The sequence below is a fragment of the Hibiscus syriacus genome, unplaced genomic scaffold, assembly GCF_006381635.1.
Source record: "Hibiscus syriacus cultivar Baekdansim isolate YM2019G1 unplaced genomic scaffold, ASM638163v2 tig00112339_pilon, whole genome shotgun sequence".
Classification (NCBI taxonomy): Eukaryota; Viridiplantae; Streptophyta; class Magnoliopsida; order Malvales; family Malvaceae; genus Hibiscus; species Hibiscus syriacus.
This window is the reverse complement of record NW_024063304.1, coordinates 35,939-44,920: the sequence shown is the minus strand read 5'-3', so window position 1 is coordinate 44,920 and position 8,982 is coordinate 35,939. Positions and strand designations below refer to the sequence as shown.

At 36.0% G+C, this 8,982-nt stretch overlaps 1 pseudogene; it reads right to left on the bottom strand.

Moving 5' to 3' along the window:
* Window positions 1-5,660: 5,660 nt before the first annotated feature.
* On the bottom strand, window positions 5,661-7,152 carry LOC120177827 (annotated as a pseudogene).
* Window positions 7,153-8,982: the final 1,830 nt, after the last annotated feature.

The window sequence follows — 8,982 nt, the reverse complement described above, 5'->3', positions numbered from 1 at the left end:
CATCGAATGCAATGAGTGCATCGATGCATAGGGAGTGCATCGATACACCCCTTAAAATGGAAACATCGAATGTAAATTGTGTATCGATGCATGGGTAGTGCATCAATGCACATGTTAAGGGATGCATCGATACACTGTAGAATGTATCGATGCACTTCAAAGGGAAAATGGAAGTAGATCTTTCTTATAGCTTAAGAAATCAAGGATCGAATCATAGTATCTAGAATGGTAATATGTATACATTATTGTGTAGATATCGATCGAGAGAAAGTTCTGGAATGATTGAAAGATTAAAATTGATCAAGAAGAGAAAGTAAGCCGTAGGAGTAATTGATAGCAAGTGAGGCCAAGGTGAGTGCACATTATTCAGTATATGATGTTCAATGGAAAATAAGACTTGTGATAAGTCTATTTCCAATAGTAAAATACATGAATTCATATAAGTATGTGTTTGCTATGATTTATATGTGTGCATGAGTATATGTGTTATTGATATGAATATGGTAAGTAAAAGGGATTAATGGTGGTGTTAAGAATAATAATAAGGATAATGAAATGATATGTATATGTGAATATATGTATATGAGAAAACATAAGAGTAAGATATAAGCAATGTAACAAGAAGTGTGAAATGACATGAAAAGTTGATATAAGCTATGCAAAAGTGATTTACGTGACTATATGTATTGATGTGTTTTTGTATGTACTGTAAGATTATATGTTTATGTGATAACATGAGAATAGGAGATAAGTCATGTGGTATTAACATAAGAAATTGTATGAATGTAAGAGATCATATGAACACGTGGGAAGTGTTATAAGATAAGTGACATATGAATAGTGATATGTACATGTGAAATGATATGAATATGTGGAATATGATACAAAGTGATATGATTATATGGTCACAAGGGATAAGAAACAGGTGAAAGTGAGCCATATATATATATGAATATGAGAAATGATATAAGCTATGTGACATGATTTATATGATTACTTGAATATGCAATATGTGATACATGTTATATGATATGAGATAGATGTTTACACATACATGTGGTATGTGACAGAAGAGAAGAAATATGTGATTACATGAAATGTGATAAAGAGCTATGTTAAATAATGATGAGAATATATAAACTGTTATAAATGATAATGCCCATGTTATGTGATATGAGAGCTAGGGGTATAGTTGGCATGCCAAGAGTCAAGGGTTTACCTATGTTCTACGGAACATATGGACAGAATTGCCTATGTCTTTCGGGACATATCAATAGTATACCTATGTTCTAAGGAACATATGGATTGTTTACCTAGGTTCTTCGGGACCTATGAACAGTTTCCGAGGTTTTGTATGAACTCTGGATAGGTCCTTCGGGACATTTATACGAGCTGTGGTGACAATATAGTGGTGTACAACCTCAATGTAATCACATACCTTAAGTTCTCAAAAGTATACATAGGCTGATAAAGCAATAATATAAATATATTGTATGTGTGATATGTTATGAAAAATGGATTACAAAGATTATGGGATGCTATGTGTGATTCTTTGTGATATGAACTGTATTATATGATTGATATGATAATGAGTGTATGGTTTGAAGGAGTTATATGTTGATAAAAATATTAGGTATAAAAAGGTATGATTAAAGGATATAAATGATAATAATATGAATAATAGAATAAGATTAACGATGGAAATGATGAATGATGTGTATATGTGTACAATTGATTATATGTGAAATTATATTGTTGTGTGTGATAGCATGAGATGATATATACATGCATATATAAGTAGTTAGAGTTACTTTTATATGTTAATGCCTCACTAAGTGATAGACTTAGCGTGTGAATGTTTCACATGTAGGTATGAGAAGCGATAATGGAAGTAGTGAGGAGCAAGACATGTCAGTATTTTCCTTATGAGGATCATATAAGAAATATATTGAACATATGTATTTTGTTTATAGAGTTATTTGGCATGTAGTTATAAGATTTTAAATTGAATATGCTCTGATCGTTTTAAAGAAACAATTTGATTGTAATTATTAATGTAAAGTACCCATTTTCTTAAATGATGAAATTAAGATTTTAGTGGATTTGTAAAGAACAGAGTTTTGAAAAGTCAATGTGACACCTCGGACTCGGATCCGGGTCGGATACGGGTTGGGGTGTTACACAACAGGTCGGGTCAGACCGGTTCAGACCGATCTGACCGGTCAAACCGGTCAAACAATGCAAGCCACCATTTCGAAGCTCCCCTACGCTCAAGGGCGGCGCGTGAGACCTCCTCTGATGCCCTAAAAATTCCCAAAAAAAATTCCTAAAATTATTTTAAGCGATTTTGAGACACTTACCAGGCTCGGTTCAAAATTTTGAACAGTGGAGAGCTCGAATTCAACAAATCTGAAACTTTGACGCTTCACCTCCCTCACGCGCCGCTAATGACGGAGACAAGGAGAAAATCGGTGGACTCGGAACGATACAAGGAACACAATGGTGCGAGAGGTGTCGAAAATGGAGCAACGATCGGAGATGAATTTAAGATTTTCTCGGCGGTGGTGCTAAAAAAACGTCGAGACTTTGACTCAAAATTCACGGCGTTTGATAGTGTTTCGCTATAATTGGTTTACAAGGTTTTGTTCAGGGGTCAAAGACGAACACGATGGTGGTTTAAATTCGACGATCGGAAGTCAGACGGCGTCGGGATCGGGTTTGAAAGGAGGATGTTGGCGAGGAAGAAAATGAGTTTTTTTGTTTTCTGATTTCAATCAGAAAACACGCTTATAATATCAAACCTGTCGACACTTATTGGAGGAATTCAGGGCTTGGTCCCTGAATTTCCTTCAACTTCTAAAATGGCCTGTATGTTTTCGAAACTTTTAATTTATCCCCAAATTTCACCAAATTACACCAGTATAAATATTATTATTATTATTTTTCTGGGTCGTTACATATAATTTAAAAATATATAAAAATAAAAATAAATAATATGGACATATATGATGTTACCTACAATTTTAAGAATAATCTTTAATATGATTCAAGCATCACATTTCATGATAACAATTGTGATTGTGTTTGAGAGAAATATGATAAATTAAAAAGTGAGAGTTATAATTTTAAGAGAAATTGTGAGATATGAAAGAGAAAAGAAGTTTGTTAATTATACTGAATTTTTTTTCTCTAATTTAATTTTGAAGAGAGAAAAATAACGTTAACAATATTTTCCATTGATGTGAAAAATCAAAAAAGAGATTAGGTACATTGATGATAGAAATCTTTAATGATCAAAATTAAAGAGATTCAATTTGATTTATTTGGATTCAATTAGATTTATTTTTTGAATTTTGGAAAAATATTAAATTAGAATTTTATAATTAGTGGAACAATTTATTAACGTTAATATAAAAATCCAATAATGACAATTGACACCTTAATAAATTCATGAGTCCTATTATTTTATTTTACAATTTTTTCAAATTTATTATCCAAAAATAAGAAAAAAAATATTTTACTAAGATTAAACAAAATTATGAGCTCTAGGTGGACCTCCTCCTCTCCTGACCCAAGGCCGACCCTAACTACTCGTTGTAATCGCCTTATATTAATAAAAAATTTCACCTTCAACAATTTAGAAAGTTGGAGTTTATTAGAGCAATCAATGAAGGTGGACCTAATTTGATATGAGAAAAAAAAATTCCCAATTCAATTTCTTGGCTTCATAATTTACTATCAAAACCACAAAAGCTTGGAAGAAGGAACAATGTTTCTCCAAGTTCTTTGTCCAACACAAAATGGCAGCCAATGAAAAACAAATTTAGAAGGCAAAGTGATGACTTGGAAGTTGGGACTCACCTCAAATTTAATAGAGAAAATAACCTCAGTGACCAAAAATACCTTATAATATACGATTTTAACCAACTTTTTTTTGGATTTGCCAAAATGATCAACTAAATCGCAATGCGATCGATAATTCGCAACGCGATCTCCGGTATCGCAAATCAGTTTCCAGATTCGCAACGTGAACTTCGACTATCGCAACGCGAACTTGGACTATCGCAATGCGATTTACATATTCGCGTTGCGATAGTCCAAGTTCGCGTTGCGATAGTCGAAGTTCGCGTTGGGATTTTCCAAATTCGTTGCGATAGTCGAAGTTCGCGTTGCGATAGTCGAAGTTCGCGTTGCGATTTTCTAAATTCGTTGTGATAGTCGAAGTTCGCGTTGCGATTTATTCCAAATTTGTTGCGATAGTCGAAGTTCGCGTTGCGATTTTCCAAATTAGTTACGATAGTCGAAGTTCGCGTTGCGATTTTTTCCAAATTCGTTGCGATAGTCCAAGTTCGCGTTGCGATTTATTCTAAATTCGTTGCGATAGTCCAAAATCGCAACAACTGGTGGTATTGCATTTGTTTCTTAAGAATTTTCTCTAAAAAGATAGTATTCGCGCGGACGTGTCGAAGACAAGTTTTACCACGACCACGACCACGACCCGAGACGAGACGGCGGCGGCGGCGGCACGCGAGAGTCTCCCTTGTTCTCTATCACTCAACAAGGAAGTAGGAAAGCTAAGCCTTAAATACCATTCCCAATAGTGTTTCCAATACTATGTGGGATTGAGCATTACCAACACTTGTTTCCAAGACAATGTGATTATTCAGGAAACAATTAACAATCATGCACCTTAAAATAACTGAATCAGCAACCAATTGCATTAGTATTATACGATTAAATATGTCATAATTAAAAGTTAATCTACAATCAATCGCGATTATTGCAATTTTAAGCAAAACATTCAAAAATAATATCACTATTTAAGGCTCAATCCCACATAGTATTAGGAACAAGTGTTGGTAATGCTCAATCCCACATAGTATTGGAAACACTATTGGGAATGGTATTTAAGGCTTGGCTTTCCCACTTCCTTGTTGAGTGATAGAGAACAAGGGGGACTCTCGTGCGCCGCCACCGCCGTCGTCTCGTCTCGGGTCGTGGTCGTGGTCGTGGTCGTGGTAATACGTGTCTTCGACACGTCCGCGCGAATACTATATTTTTAGAGAAAATTATTAAGAAACAAATGCAATACCACCAGTCGTTGCGATTTTGGACTATCGCAACGAATTTGGAATAAATCGCAACGCGAACTTCAACTATCGCAACGAATTTGGAATAAATCGCAACGCGAACTTCGACTATCGCAACGAATTTGGAATAAATCGCAACACGAACTTCGACTATCGCAACGAACTTGGAATAAATCGCAACGCGAACTTGGACTATCGCAACGAATTTCGAATAATCGCAACACGAACTTCGACTATCGCAACGAATTTGGAAAATCGCAACGCGAACTTCGACTATCGCAACGCGAACTTGGACTATCGCAATGCGAATATGTAAATCGCAATGCGATAGTCGAAGTTCGCATTGCGAATCTGGAAATTGATTTGCGATACCAAAGATCGCGTTGTGAATTATCGATCGCATTGCGATTTAGTTGGTCATTTTGGCAAATCCAAAAAAAGTTGGTTAAAATCGTATATTATAAGACATTTTTGGTCACTGAGGTTATTTTCTCTTAATAGAGAAAACCATATTCATGGAACAACTGGTTTACACCCTAAAATACATATTGATAGAACCACCTCCATTTCTCACCTCAAATCATGAGATTGTTGCATGATATTTTTGATTAGTGATGTAATACTAAGGTATGAAGAACCACCCACTTGCACTAATTTCTTTGCCTTCTCTCCAAACTCTTTAGCTCTATTTCTTCTTTCTATTCCTTCATCTCCTTCATCCATCAATTTCTCTATTGCGTTTTTAACATGTTCCTTCTTCAGCAAGAAACCTGATTTCTCATCACCAAAGTTGGTAGGTCTGTCGATTCCAAGGCTCACTCCGATTTTCAGTTTTGTACTGCAAGTTTCTCGTTACTAAATTGATCTGCCAACAGTGGCAATGTTAACAATGGTATGCCTGCTGAGATGCCTTCGATTGTCGAATTTCATCCATAATGAGTTAGGAAGCCTCCTACTGCCCTGTGTGACAGAATCAATACTTGGGGAGCCCATCCCTTAACTACAAGTCCTCTTCCTTTCGTTCTTTCCTCGAATCTATCCTCTGCCATCCACTTCTTGACTTCGTTCGATGTTGCGTTATTTCCTCTTAGCACCCAAATGAATGGCTTGTTCGATGCCTCTATGCCCAAACCCAACTCTATCAGCTCTGGACACTTTACAGTACAGATGCTTCCAAGGCACACGTAGGTAACAGAGTTGGTTTCTTGAGAGTCAAGCCACTTTAAACACTGTTTCTCATCGATCAAAGCCTTGTTACCTCTTTCAGCCTTATCCGACTCGTCTTTGTGGCTAAGAGAAAATGGACCTACACACCAAGCTTTCGTTACCTTCCTATACTCCTCGACGAAAGCCGACTCCAGCTCCTCAAAAGTGTTTATGACAATCTCATATGTTGTTTGGCTAGCTTCTACTACTTATTCAAATATTTCTTTCCAGGATTCTTCCCTCCGAAGCGGTAACTGTACTTTGGTAAATTCGACCTTTTCATTTAATCCTGGCAAGGTAAAGTATTCAGAATCAGAGGCTACGGTCTCGAGTATCTTGGAGGAGTGTATTTTGTGCAAGCAAAGAGTACAGAAGCAACAAAATCCACTGAACGATATCCTTGGAACCTTAAACCTGGTAGCAATTTTGTGGGTATAATAGAGGCACGCGTCTGAAATAATGCAATTGGGGCGTGGCGTTAGCCTCTCAAACAACTTCTCCACTGATTCTTCCATATTGTTTGATGCAATGAAGAATTTGCGGTAGTCCTCACCATGTCTACATTCTCAACCCCGTCTGGAGACCCGACTTCATTTCCGGGAAACCAGAGCTGCACTAAACGGATAGGATGCCCCAATTCGATAGCTCGAGCGATCGATTTCTGGACTCTGGCTGCATTATGAGGTGTTGTAACGATAGTAACGATAACGTCATGTTGTGCCAACAGTCTACCAATATCTACCATGGTGAACAAGTGCCCTTGAGCCATGAAAGGGAACAACACAAAGTGAGGCTGTTGGGATATGGAACCCATTGGAATAGAGAGTAAAAGGAACACGAAACTGAATTTTTGCAATAAAAGGGTGCATATGTATGTTATATATAACGAAGTCTGAAGTTCAATTCAGACCAGTATTATGGGGATGGTTGATGCAAGAGCATACATAAGCATTTTGGTTTATTCGCCAAAAAGACGAGGATGTGTTGAACAGCTAGAATTCGGTGAACTGTTTGGTTCAATCAAACTTGCTCTCCACATACTAAAAGTCAGAGGTTGTTTGTTTAGTTCAGAATGATTAAGCGCTAAATGATTCAAATGCTGAATGATTCAGAGGCTCTGAATGGTTTGGCTCTGAATGTGACATGCTGTTTGATAACTGGCTCTGAATGATTCAGAATGTACTTCTGTGCTGAATCATTCAGCACTGTTTTACTGAATCAGTCAGCACTGAATCATTTAGAGGTACGAAACAAACGCGCTGAATGTTGAACGGTTCAGCCTTCAGCGCTGAATGATTCCATTAAGAGGCAAACAAACAACCCAATTATATTGACATTCATAATATATGATGGAAAAATATTCAATTTTATAATAAAATAAGAAAGTTACGAAATCTATTCACTAAAACTAACTTTTAAACATATACTCTTATTATTTCTTATTTATTTTATTCAGTTTCCTCTACTTTTAGTTGTAAAATAAAAAGAACTCAAAAGTGTATTAAAGTACTATAAAAATTCTAATTACAATATATCTTTTATAGAAATTAATTTATTATATTAAACTTCAAATAAGATTAAATATTTTAAACTAATTTTTAATTCAATCATATATCACCATTGATATGTAATTTATTATTCATGAGATTTTTAATGAAAGGTGATTAAAAACATAGTATAAAAAAAATTCACATCAAAGTTGAAATATATAATTATAATAAACTATGAAATATTTAACATCTATTTGTTAACTGAAATTAATTAATTGAAATTATACATTATATTCAGAGTTAGTTGCACCAAGGGTCCTCAAAGTATGATTTTTATTTTAAATTAGTTCCTAAACTTTGTCGACACCCGTTTTCGTCCAGACCTTTATTATTATTATTATTATTATTATTTTATTTTTATTTTATATTTTAATTTTGGAGACCCAATCGGCCCAGCAGGTTACAAGCCCAACCAGCACCAACACATCCCAAAGCCCATTTACATTATGATGGTACCCTCTCTAGCACACCAATAGCCTTGTCAGCCCCATGCCTTCACGTGAGCAGTGTAGCACCAAATCTGCGACAGCAGCACACCTAGCACGAAAACAGCAAAACAACAATAGAAAGGAGAAAAGAAGTCTCACTATTTTGTAAACGGGAGGGTTCCTTAAAATCCCCTCCCCACCGTTCGTAAGGGGGGGTCTCGGGTCTCCATTTTTTTTTCTCTCTCTCAAAAGAATAGTTGTAAAGGGGCCTCTAGGTACCCATTTTTTTCTCTCTCGAAAATCAGATGTAATAGAGATCTTTCCTCGTTTTTCTGAAACAAAGAAAACCATTGTAAAGAGAAGACCTCTCCCACTTTCGAAACAGAGCAATGGAAGGGCTCTTGCCCAGATTCGAAACAAGAAAATAAAAAAGAGATCCTTCATAGGTATATCGACTATATTTCTCATTTCCAATAGCTTTGGCTGTTTCTTTTTTTTCCTTTTAAAAAAACTGAAAATGGTATAGAGGGTAAGCAATACCATAGTTGAGTTGGGGTTCTCTCGTCGCCGAAGTAGTCAGGCCGTCGGGGCTAGAAGAAACCAAAGGGTCGAGTTTCCTTAGGCCTTTAAATGTCCTTCATGTGAGTTTGGTGATCTCGTTTTGGGGCTAGAGAGGTGATAAGAGCCGATTTAGTTCATTCAGATAGG